At 40.0% G+C, this 12,530-nt stretch overlaps 1 protein-coding gene across 1 annotated transcript in view; it reads right to left on the reverse strand.

The window, feature by feature from the left end:
* Window positions 1-12,530, reverse strand: part of nav3 (neuron navigator 3) — a 422,744-nt gene that overhangs the window by 345,682 nt on the left and 64,532 nt on the right. The window lies entirely within an intron of this gene.

Consider the following 12,530-nt stretch of genomic DNA (forward strand, 5'->3'; position numbering starts at 1 on the left):
ACCTGGTTGCAGCAGGATGATTATGTTAGTTTAAATGAATCAACACCCCCGAGTCATTCTAACTACCAGAAACCTCGAAGCACAGGCCGAGGGGGCGGTGTGGCAGCAATTTTTCACACCAGTCTATTAATTAACGAAAGACCAAGACAGACTTTTAATTCATTTGAAAGCCTGATGCTTAGCCTTGTCCAACCCAGCTGTAAAACTCAGAAACCAGTCTTACTTGTTATCATCTATCGTCCACCTGGGCCTTACACAGAGTTTCTCTCTGATTTCTCAGACTTTTTATCTGATTTAGTGCTCAGCTCTGATAAAATAATTATTGTGGGTGATTTTAACATCCATGTAGATGCTAAAAATGACAGCCTCAACATTGCATTTAATCTGTTATTAGACTCAATTGGCTTCTCTCAAAATGTAAAAGAACCCACCCACCACTTTAATCACACTCTAGACCTTGTTTTAACATATGGCATAGAAACTGAACATTTAACAGTGTTTCCTGAAAACCCTCTGCTGTCTGATCATTTCCTGATAACATTTACATTTACAATGATTGATTACACAGCAGTGGAGAGTAGACTTTATCAAAGTAGATGTCTTTCTGAAAGTGCTGTAACTAAGTTTAAGAATATAATCCACCCACTGTTATCATCTTCAATGCCCTGTACCAACATAGAGCAGGGCAGCTATCTGAACGCTACTCCAACAGAGGTCGATTATCTTGTTAATAATTTTACCTCCTCACTACGTACGACTCTGGATACTGTAGCTCCAGTGAAAACTAAGGCCTCAAATCCGAAGTCCCTGACTCCGTGGTATAATTCTCAAACACGTAGCCTAAAGCAGATAACTCGTAAGCTGGAGAGGAAATGGCGTGTCACAAATTTAGAGGATCATCATTTAGCCTGGAGAAATAGTTTGCTGCTTTATAAGAAAGCCCTCCGCAAAGCCAGAACATCTTACTATTCGTCACTGATTGAAGAAAATAAGAACAACCCCAGGTTTCTCTTCAGCACTGTAGCCAGGCTGACAAAAAGTCAGAGCTCTACTGAGCCAACCATCCCTTTAACGTTAACTAGTAATGACTTCATGAACTTCTTCAGAAATAAAATTTTTATCATTAGAGAAAAAATTAACAATAATCATCCCACAGATGTAATATTATCTACAGCTACTTTGAGTACCATTGATGTTAAGTTAGACTCTTTTTCTCCAATTGATCTTTCTGAGTTAACTTCAATAATTAATTCCTCCAAACCATCAACGTGTCTTTTAGACCCCATTCCTACAACACTGCTTAAAGAAGTCCTGCCATTAATTAATTCTTCAATCTTAAATATAATCAACCTATCTCTAATAATTGGCTATGTACCACAGGCCTTCAAGGTGGCTGTAGTTAAACCCTTACTTAAAAAGCATCTCTAGACCCAGCTGTCTTAGCTAATTATAGGCCAATCTCCAACCTTCCTTTCATATCAAAAATCCTTGAAAGAGTAGTTGTCAAACAGCTAACAGATCATCTGCAGAGGAATGGCTTATTTGAAGAGTTTCAGTCAGGTTTCAGAGCTCATCACAGCACAGAAACAGCTTTAGTGAAGGTTACAAATGATCTTCTTATGGCCTCTGACAGTGGACTCATCTCTGTGCTTGTCCTGCTAGACCTTAGTGCAGCGTTCGATACTGTTGATCATAATATCCTATTAGAGCGATTGGAACATGCTGTAGGTATTACAGGTACTGCGCTGCAGTGGTTTGTATCATATCTATCTAATAGACTCCAATTTGTTCAAGTAAATGAAGAGTCCTCGTCACACACTAAGGTCTATTATGGTGTTCCTCAGGGTTCAGTGCTAGGACCAATTCTATTTACATTATACATGCTTCCCCTAGGCAGCATCATTAGAAGACATAGCATAAATTTTCACTGCTATGCAGATGATACGCAGCTCTATCTATCCATGAAGCCAGGTAACACACACCAATTAGTTAAACTGCAGGAATGTCTTAAAGACATAAAGACCTGGATGGCCGCTAACTTTCTGCTTCTTAATTCAGATAAAACTGAGGTTATTGTACTCGGCCCTGAAAATCTTAGAAATATGGTATCTAACCAGATTCTTACTCTGGATGGCATTACCTTGGCCTCCAGTAATGCTGTGAGGAACCTTGGAGTCATTTTTGACCAGGACATGTCCTTCAACGCACATATTAAACAAATATGTAAGACTGCTTTCTTCCATTTGCGCAACATCTCTAAAATTAGAAATATCCTGTCTCAGAGTGATGCTGAAAAACTAGTTCATGCCTTCATTACTTCCAGGCTGGACTACTGTAATTCTTTATTATCAGGATGTCCTAAAAACTCGCTGAAAAGTCTTCAGTTAATCCAAAATGCTGCAGCAAGAGTACTGACAGGGACTAGGAAGAGAGAGCATATTTCTCCTGTTTTGGCTTCCCTTCATTGGCTTCCTGTTAAATCCAGAATTGAATTCAAAATCCTGCTCCTCACTTACAAGGTCTTAAATAATCAGGCCCCATCTTATCTTAATGAGCTTGTAGTACCATATCACCCTATTAGAGCACTTCGCTCTCGCTCTGCAGGCCTACTTGTTGTCCCTAGGGTATTTAAAAGTAGAATGGGAGGGAGAGCCTTCAGTTTTCAGGCCCCTCTTCTGTGGAACCAGCTTCCAGTTTGGATTCGGGAGACAGACACTATCTCTACTTTCAAGATTAGGCTTAAAACTTTCCTTTTTGCTAAAGCATATAGTTAGGGCTGGACCAGGTGACCCTGAATCCTCCCTTAGTTATGCTGCAATAGACGTAGGCTGCCGGGGATTCCCATGATGCATCGAGTTTTTCCTTTCCAGTCACCTTCTCACTCACTATGTGTTAATAGACCTCTCTGCATCGAATCATATCTGTTATTAATCTCTGTCTCTCTTCCACAGCATGTCTTTATCCTGTTTTCCTTCTTTCACCCCAACCAGTCGCAGCAGATGGCCGCCCCTCCCTGAGCCTGGTTCTGCCGGAGGTTTCTTCCTGTTAAAAGGGAGTTTTTCCTTCCCACTGTCGCCAAAGTGCTTGCTCATAGGGGGTCATATGATATGATTGTTGGGTTTTTCTCTGTATTTAATATTGTGCTATCTACTGTACAATATAAAGCACCTTGAGGCGACTTTTGTTGTGATTTGGCGCTATATAAATAAAATTGAATTGAATTGAATGCGTTAACATTTTGCAAACTAAATGTTCTGCATCACTGTGAGCTTCTTTGCATGAACTTGCAACCTTGCAAAATGCACTCTTAGCGAGGGCTCTGCAAGTCAGAAAGTTTCTCTGAAACAGGAACAGTTTGTATTCCTGCTGACGGAGCAAAAATAATCATTAGAGGACAGACTGACAGCCACAGATATCAGCGCAAGGGAAGTGGCAGTTGGGGGGGTTCATTTAATCTTATCCTTGAGGGAATAGCAGGTACAACTAGAAATGTGTGAGACGCATTGTATTGCAATGTAATGATTCTGTCCATTCCCGTATACATCAGTGCAGCTTTGCACCCACATCGCACCAACTGGGGACCCTACAACCCTCGATTGAGATCAGTTGGACCGTGTCTGAAGTGGTTTACAAGGTAACTTGAACTGAGTAAAGCACACTGTTTTTGAAGTCACAAGTACTGACCGTCATGTAGAGGTCAGTGGTGCTGGAGCCCGGTTGTCTCCGACTTTTCCTACCTTCGTCCAGGGGGAGGTGGGATTAAGGGAGACAACAAAGCATGTTCAGCATGGAGGTCTGCAGAGTAAGCTAAAGCAAACGACAGCTGTGCTACTTACTGGCTGCAGCTGACAAACATGTCAGGTCATTAGGGCAGTTTCATGCCAAATCAGGAATCATACCAGAAGCACAACACCAGTACTGAAACACTGTGACTTTAGCTTTTTAAATGAGTAGTTTTCTTGGACATAATCAAGAAAGTGAATATTAATTACTACGTTTTTACATTGCTTATTGTACTTTGACCCCGGACTTTTCATAGCACAATCGACAGATCTGTGTTGTTTTGCTAAGTTTGTACAAATATAGAGCACATGCGCGTTAACAGCAGTTTTGGGGAGTATTCAACTAAATGCATTTTATAACCAAGTGTTTAACTACATTTTACAGAAGCATGCTAGTGGTTCAACTATTTGAATACTTGCACAGTGATTCAAGTAATCCAGTAACACAATGATGTGATGTTACATAGTTAGAGGCATTACATGTCTGCTTTATGTGTCATTACATATGACAGATGACATAGTTTTGTTATATAGCAGATTTCTGGTTGTTCTTAATGGCGTCTGCATGTATAAACATGTCATTCATCAGCTATAAATCTTTATGTTCTCTATTATCATTCCCCCTACAGCATACACAGCATAACACATCACGCATCCTTCTCATTTCTGCACTCGCACATAACTTTGGAGCCTTTGAACCCTGTCAGTCTCTTGTAAGCATAATTAGGGCTGGGCCATATCATATCATTCACGGTAATACCGGTATAATGTTGGGCAACGATAAGAAAATGAAATATCGCGATAGAATATGGGTAAAACGCGCATGCGCAGTGCCTTTGTTTTCATACGCACATGACGGAAAAGGCATGGTGGCGACAGAGAATGAGAAGGGCGAAAGCGGATCGTTGAATGAAACAGATGAACCAGAATTAGTTTGTAAAAATGCTGCAACTTCAGTGGTGTGGAACTGGTTAAGCTTTCGTCCGTCAGATACACAACAAAGCACTATTTTTGGTAGAGCATGCTAGCGGGCCGTCGTTATTACCGTGTTTTTTTGGAAAATACGGCACACTTAAAATCAATCCTTTGATTTTTCTGAAAATCGACAGTGCCCCTTATAATCCCATGTGCCTTATGTATGAATTCTGGTTGTGTTTACTGACTTCGAAATGATTTTATGTGCACGGCGCTCGAAAATCTGTCAAATGTTTTAGTACGACTTTGCTAAGCTACAAAGCCGCACCGCTTGATGGATTGTCGGAGCATTACGGCTATCGTAGGCAGGAGCCTCGCAGAGTGATACGTACCATGCTTCAACATAATATTACCGTATTGTGTGTGTATAACCTCTTTTTAAGTTTTGTGGATATTATACATGGTTATGCTGAGGATATGTCGGCCAGTTTCCACTGGAAATGCCTTTTGGTTAAACTGTCAGCAAGGAATTTGCATTTGCACTGTTAAATTTTTATATAACTTTAATGCACATAAAAACAGCTGCTTGTTTAAGTGAAAATACATTGATGGGGGTTTTTTTTGCACTAATAAAGTTGTGGAGTTGTAAAGTATTTTGTCTAGTGTCAATTATATTGTCAGTTATATCGTTATCGCAAATTTTCAAAAGTATATCGCGATAAATATTTTTGGTCATATCGCCCTGCTCTAACCGTAATTACCATCGCTGCTATATTTACTTATTTTGTTAAAAAAAGATAGAACACCTGCTGTTAAGCTATAAAACTCCTTCACACCTGAAATATTTCAAATCTCCTCCATAGAAAACCAGCCACCAAACCTCCACACACTGTGTGACTGACAGGAGACACAGGAGGGAAAGTGCAGACGAGCCGAGTAAAAAGAAAACCTTTTACAGAGTATAAGTTGCTTCGTGCAGCTCAAGTCACTAAAGTATATTACTTCTGCATAATTTCCCCCATAATCCATGATTCTATCAATGGTACCTAATAATAATGTCTAAGACAAGAAATCCTAGATTGGAGTTTAATGTCAGAGTTTTATCTCTGGGCGCCTTTCTGCTCAGTCTTCTGTTGACTGACTGGTGATTAGATTATGTGGGGTACCATTACATATTCAAGCGCTGCCATACTGCAGTCTGGAAGTATTTTAGGCTTCCTGCTCTCTGGGCGATCGGAAAGATCGAACAAAGGAACTGTAGGGGAACAAGAAAAGCGTCCCTTTCACCTATTTGAACGACCTTCCCGCAGAATTCTGGACTTAATCTGCGGGCTAATCTGTTTTGACTCGACTTGAAAAGATCAATAACAGCAGCAAAATGGGAAAATAATTGTCCCACTCAGCATTGGTTATGATCAATGCACCTTGACACATCATGACTCGCTGGCAGAGACGAGAGCGGGTTGGCCAAGAGAAAATAATCTAGTGAAGAATGAAAGTGACGTCTGTCCTCTCAGGAGTAACTACTGCGACATGACCATCTGACTCTCTACACTTGGCTATTTATGTGACAAGCGAAACAGGAAGCAGCTTTTTTTTAAACCACAATCTTAATGAGAAGAATTTAAAAAAAACTAAACACAAAAGAAAAGCAATCAAACTGAGATTGACACTTGCACTTAGCGGCATAATGTTCTATACTTCCACACGACTGCGAATTCTAACGTCTGCATCCTTACATGTTTACAATGACAGTGTTATCATGCTGATTCTTACACATAACATGTTTACCACGGTTTACTTGGTTGAGTTCAGAAACTGTAACTGTATGTTGGTATCAGTTTCCTATGCTATGTGACACATGTTGCTTTTTGTTTCAACAACAACAACAACAACAATCTTTATTTATAGAGCACATTTAAAAACCAACGGTATGCCAAAGTGCTTAACATAAAACAAGGAAATAACACAAGTATAATCGGGTCATAAAAATGTAAAAATGTAAAATTATGTTCACAGGAAAATGCCACCAATACACAATGGCGATATGGCATACACAGCACAAATAAAGCATAATAGAAAAATTAATAGAATAAATCTATGCAAACAAAGCCAGCATTAACCGGTAGAAAAGGCAAGATTAAACAAATACGTTTTAAGCCGTGATTTAAAAGATTGAATAGAATCAGACGCCCGGATGCCAATCGGAAGGTTGTTCCACAACTCTGGTGCAGCCAGGGCAAACGCCCGGTCACCTCTAGACTTCAGCCGAGATCTAGGCTGCACCAACAGTAACTGTGAAGATGATCTTAAAGCCCTAGCAGGAACATATGAGTTAAGGAGTTCCTTAAGATAGCTCGGTGCTGTGTTATTAATGATTTTAAAAGTAATCAGCAGAATTTTAAATTGGATACGGTATTTCACAGGCAGCCAGTGCAAATCAGCTAGGACGGGAGTGATGTGGGCAAACTTCCTAGTTTTGGTTAGAATGCGTGCTGCAGCATTTTGGACTGTCTGCAATCTATGAAGGAGGGCAGAGTGGAGACCAAAATAGAGTGAATTGCAGTAATCCAGCCTCGAAGTCACAAAGGCATGGATGAGCTTTTCCAGGTCTTTATGCGGGATATACTGCCTGGCCTTAGAAATAAGGCGGAGTTGGTAAAAACTAGATCTAACAACAGCAGACACTTGTTTATCAAGTTTAAACGAGCTGTCAAGTAACACGCCCAGATTCCTAGCAGTGTCAGAAAAGGAACTAGTGAGAAAACCAAAAGCATCACGAAGTTGGGCACGAAGAACGTTACTGCCAAAGACCACAATTTCAGTTTTCTTATCATTAAGGATAAGAGTATTTGCCAGGAGCCATTGCTTGACCTCGCACATGCACTCTCGAAAACAATTCAAGGACAAAGCTAGGTCATCATTTAGCTCAAAGTAAATCTGAATGTCGTCAGCATAACAATGAAAAGCGATGTGATATTTCTCAAAGATAGCGCTTAAAGGAAGCATGTACAATGAGAACAGAGTAGGGCCTAACACAGATCCCTGTGGGACACCACAGCAGACAGGTGCAGCGGAGGACGAGCAAGTGCCCAGGTTAACCGAGGAGAGCCGATTGGAGAGGTATGATTTAAACCAATCCAGGGCAACACCCTTGATACCTACAGTATGCTCAAGTCTCGCCAATAGGATGTTATGATCAACCATGTCGAATGCCGAGGATAAATCCAATAGCACTAGGACCGCGGAGCGTCCATTATCAGCCATTAGTAGAAGGTCATTAAGGACTCGGAGCAGCGCTGTCTCGGTGCTATGATGTGGTTTGAAGGCCGATTGGAATTTATCATTAATGTTATTCTCATCCAGGTACGCCTGGAGTTGAAGCAAAACTATGTTCTCAAGAATTTTGGCCAAGAACGGAAGCTTGGAGATCGGCCTATAGTTCGCATAATCATTATAATCGAGGTTCCTTTTTTTAAGAACAGGTTGAATTATAGCATGTTTAAAGGCTGATGGTACGCAGCCGGAGAGCAAGGAAGAGTTCAATAGCGACAATATACTGGGTCCAATTGCACTGAAGCAGTCCTTAACTATACGAGATTAGTATTGTTCAGTTGTTCAACTAGACGCTTAAGAGTAGGGAGTGAAACGGGTTCAAACTGATGGAAAGTAGACAAACAGTCAGGGATAAACGCAGGGCCTGTCATTAAAGGAAGAGCGGATTTAAGAGATGAAACTTTATCTAAAAAATGATTTAAAAATTGTTCACAAAGAACCGGGGAGCACGGCAGCGGCATAGTAGGGCAGGGGTTGACCACAGAATTAAAAATTTTAAATAAAATTCGAGGATTGTGTCCATTGGCTGAGATAATTTTTGAAAGGAAAGCTGCTTTAGCCATTTTGGCAGCAGTTTGAAACTTCAAGCGGCTGACACGTAGGATATCGTAAGATGCCTGGAGTTTATCTTTTCTCCACCTCCTCTCATCACGCCGACACACACGTCGTAGGGCGCGAACAGAGTCGCTTAACCAACATTGTGAATAAGTTCTGGGGCGCTTCATTTTAATAGGTGCAACAATGTCGAGGATAGAGGAACATGTAGTTAACAGGGTGTTGGCAAAATTCTCAACCATATGAGGGGTAAGACAATCTAACGTAGTAAATGCAGAATTCAGAAAAGAAGCAGAAAAATTCACCACAGTATCAGCATTAACTGTACGCATAGGGCAAAGAAGGGCCTCAAGGTGCAATTCGGTATTACCTAGGTCAACATCAAAGATAACCAGGGAGTGGTCGGAAAGACCAGCATTTCTAATATCCTTAATGCATATATCCACGCCATATGTAAAGACCAAATCAAGGGTATGGCCTTTAACATGGGTTGGTTCATTTACCCACTGAGTAAGATTAAAAGAATCAGTCAATGCAAGAAAATCTTTGACCAATGGGTCATTCATACAGCAGACATGTATATTTTCTCCCACAGAAAAAAAAACAGTCTGGGCAGAATTCTGTCAAGCCACAGTTTGTAAGTGATTAGCTTTGTAACACAACTTCACTAGCTGGGCCCACGTCCTCATTTTAGGATTGACAGCGTTTTAGTAGGTAAAGGTGAATGCTTGGACATGAATTGAGCTGCGGTTTGGGGAAGGCCTCAAAGGGGACTGGCGACGGCTCCCGGACCTGGCAGATCCCCGTGTACTAAATAGAAGTGAAGAAGCTAAAGAATTGAGAACAAGGAGGGAGGGTGGGGCACGTAAACGAGAATGAACAGTTTGCAGAACTGGGGGGAACCTATATAGATGACAACCGGAAGGAGCGTGTTTGGAGGCGTGGTCCTGCTCCTGAAATTCAGATACATAATCTCCAATTGTCAAACTGATGAGTGTAAGTCAGTGCTGATAAGTCTACATCCTGGCACAATGCTGTCAAGTCAGAGATACAGTTCTTTAAATAACTGTTAAGAGAAAATATGAAATCAGTCTCAGTACTGGGGGTAATTCTAACCTAACTTGGAGGTTATTATACTGTACATTGCTGCTAGGCAATATTGACTGTTTACTCTAATGTCAGTCACAGAACATTTGTTTTTTCAATCCAGATCAGTACTGAAAGATATTTTCAAAAACTTAGAGGGCTTTTCACAGATAGAGGGTCAGGATGAGGGCTTCTACTGAGAAATGAGGAGAAGGAACAAAACCAGGCAGTATGCTGCTGTAGAGAGAAGCCTGGTATGATGGACTGAATATAATTAACATGCATCAAATCTATATGTTGCATCCATCCAACCATTTGCTTCCACTTATCCTTGTTACACATAGACAACCATTTGCACTCAAATTTACTCCCACATTCACACCTAAGTTTTAGAGGTTTTTTAGCGTTTCAATTAACCTGTCCCCACTAACTGCATGTCTTTGGAATGTGAGAGAAAGCCAGATTACCCAGAGAGAACCCAGGCAAACATTCAAACTCCACACAGAAAGACACCAGCCTGAAGGTGGAATTGAACTCAGGACCTTTTTCTCAGGACAGTGCTAACCACCATGCTGTCTATATGTTACATTAACCATGTCATTGTTAGTGTGCCTACAATAACCCTGGATTGGAGGAGCGGTAAATAAAATGGATGGATGGATACATACCCTTCATTAGATATTCTGATGTTGTAGAGATTAATGGTCCTTATTCAAATCAAATGATAATGATCAGTGTAGTTCGCAATGAGAACACCATAATTCATGGAAATCAGTTCAACACTTGCACATCAAAACAAAAATGCCTAAGTGTAGTAGCTCACTAACAACTGACAGCATAGTGTGTTACCCCATTATAGCAAATCCTCATTCATCACAATGAAAACACTTACATTTTGAGTCATTCCTTTAAACAGTGTTCTGGTATTACTAATAAAGCAAATATGTATGAACCAGGAGCTCATAACATTCCCCACAAATTCACCGTGTACTCATGCTTAAATAATGTTAGGAGAAACTATTAAGTCTTCCTTTCATTTAAATCATATATAAGGTTGCTGTTTTCAAAGAAATTCATTTCATAAGTGTGAACTATTTCATTATTTGCTGACAGTATTTCTCAAAAATATCTTTATCTTTTTTATTTTCCATTAAATAAATTGAGTCTTATGAGTCACCGAAACGTATCTCATTATGTTCAACAATCTACTCATTACCCAGAAAACATTTTAATGGGATCCTTTTTAATTTGAATTTTTACTGTACAATAATAATCTCTAATCATAAAGTAATTATAATGTAATTTACTTCTAATGTCGAGACAAATACATGTCGAGATGTATATACAGTGTTTTTGTCAGCAGTCATAAAGCCCAACACTTTCTGTATATTTTTTTCTTTTGGACTAAACCGGTTGAGACAACATCTGTCAGACATCTGCAGCAGAATAGCAAGTTTCTGATAAAACAAACTGATTTCACTTAGCACGTCTTCTCCTCCACATGTCAAAGTCGAAACTGTGGCCGCAGAGGAAGAAGAGTGCAACACAATCTGTACTTCAATATGATGAGGAAAAATGCTTTCAGTGCAGCTTGACTAGAATGTAATGGGTGCTCTGCTGTTTGCATGGCTACAGAGCAATAACAAGCCATGAAGCAACGCATAACTGAAGAGAAAATTAAACACTCTCACCAAAATAAATAAAAGAGGCTGGACGATGAGCAGGTAATATAAGCATTAATTGATAAGCTGAGTGCTATGAGATGCATCTCAAGGTGCTATGCAAGGTGAGAAGGAACTGATTCTTGTTGGACACAGTTCAGTGAAGATGATTTGGCTGACAGCGCTCACGATGTACAGCTGTCCATGTATTTTGTTTCCTACCAGGACCCTAGAATTGTTTCTTTTTCCCCTATTAGTGAGAAGAAGGAATCAAGTTGCTTGCACTTGTTTCCAAACTTCTTCTTGCTTTGTCTCAGCTGCAAAGGATTCTACATTTATCTTTTATTTAGCTTATGGCATTACTAGTACAAAGGAAAGTGATTGACAGCAGCTGCTACACTGTTGCCTGGAGACAGCAATGGGATGCTTCTGCTGTCACAAGCTGCATGTGAATCTGTTGCTTTTAAAACAACAAACTAGCAAAGCTTAGTGCTTTAAACCACTTAGTGCAGCTAGAAAAATGTGGATGCTAAATTTCAGGGAAGAAAAAAGCGTGGATACCTTGGTGGTTGTACCAACATTATACTGAGCAGCATTCAAGTAAAGAAATGCACTGATTTAAGGGGAAAAAACTACAGTGAAAAAGTATTTGCCCACTTACTTATTTTCATTTTTTTTTTTTTACAATTTTTGCATTTAAACATGTTTCAGATGCTGAGTTGCTGATTGCATTTATTAAGCTATGCAATCCTATCAGGCCCTAGATCAAAAAGCCCCCACACCACAGAGGAATCATCAACAAATGGAGAAAACTTGGAACTGTGGTGTATGATCCCAGGAGTGGTCAGCCTACCAAAATTACTCCAGGAGTGCACTGATGACTCATCCAGCAGGTCACAAAAAAGCCCAGAACAACATCTAGATAACTGAAGGCCTTACTTGCCTCAGTTAAGATAAGTTTATCATGACTTAATGTTAAAAAAGAGACTGAGGTGAAAACAACTGCTGACCAAAAAGAACACAAACGGTCGTCTCACATTTACCAATAAACATCTCGATGATCTACTTAATAAATTAAAATTTTAATAAACTATTCTTTTTTAATAAACACAAAACTTGGATGGTTTGGGTTCTGTTACATGTGGCATAAAACTAAGACATTTTATACAGAGAAACTCAAACACGGTGATGGTAG

Source organism: Pelmatolapia mariae, linkage group LG17 (genome assembly GCF_036321145.2).
Source record: "Pelmatolapia mariae isolate MD_Pm_ZW linkage group LG17, Pm_UMD_F_2, whole genome shotgun sequence".
Taxonomy (NCBI): Eukaryota; Metazoa; Chordata; class Actinopteri; order Cichliformes; family Cichlidae; genus Pelmatolapia; species Pelmatolapia mariae.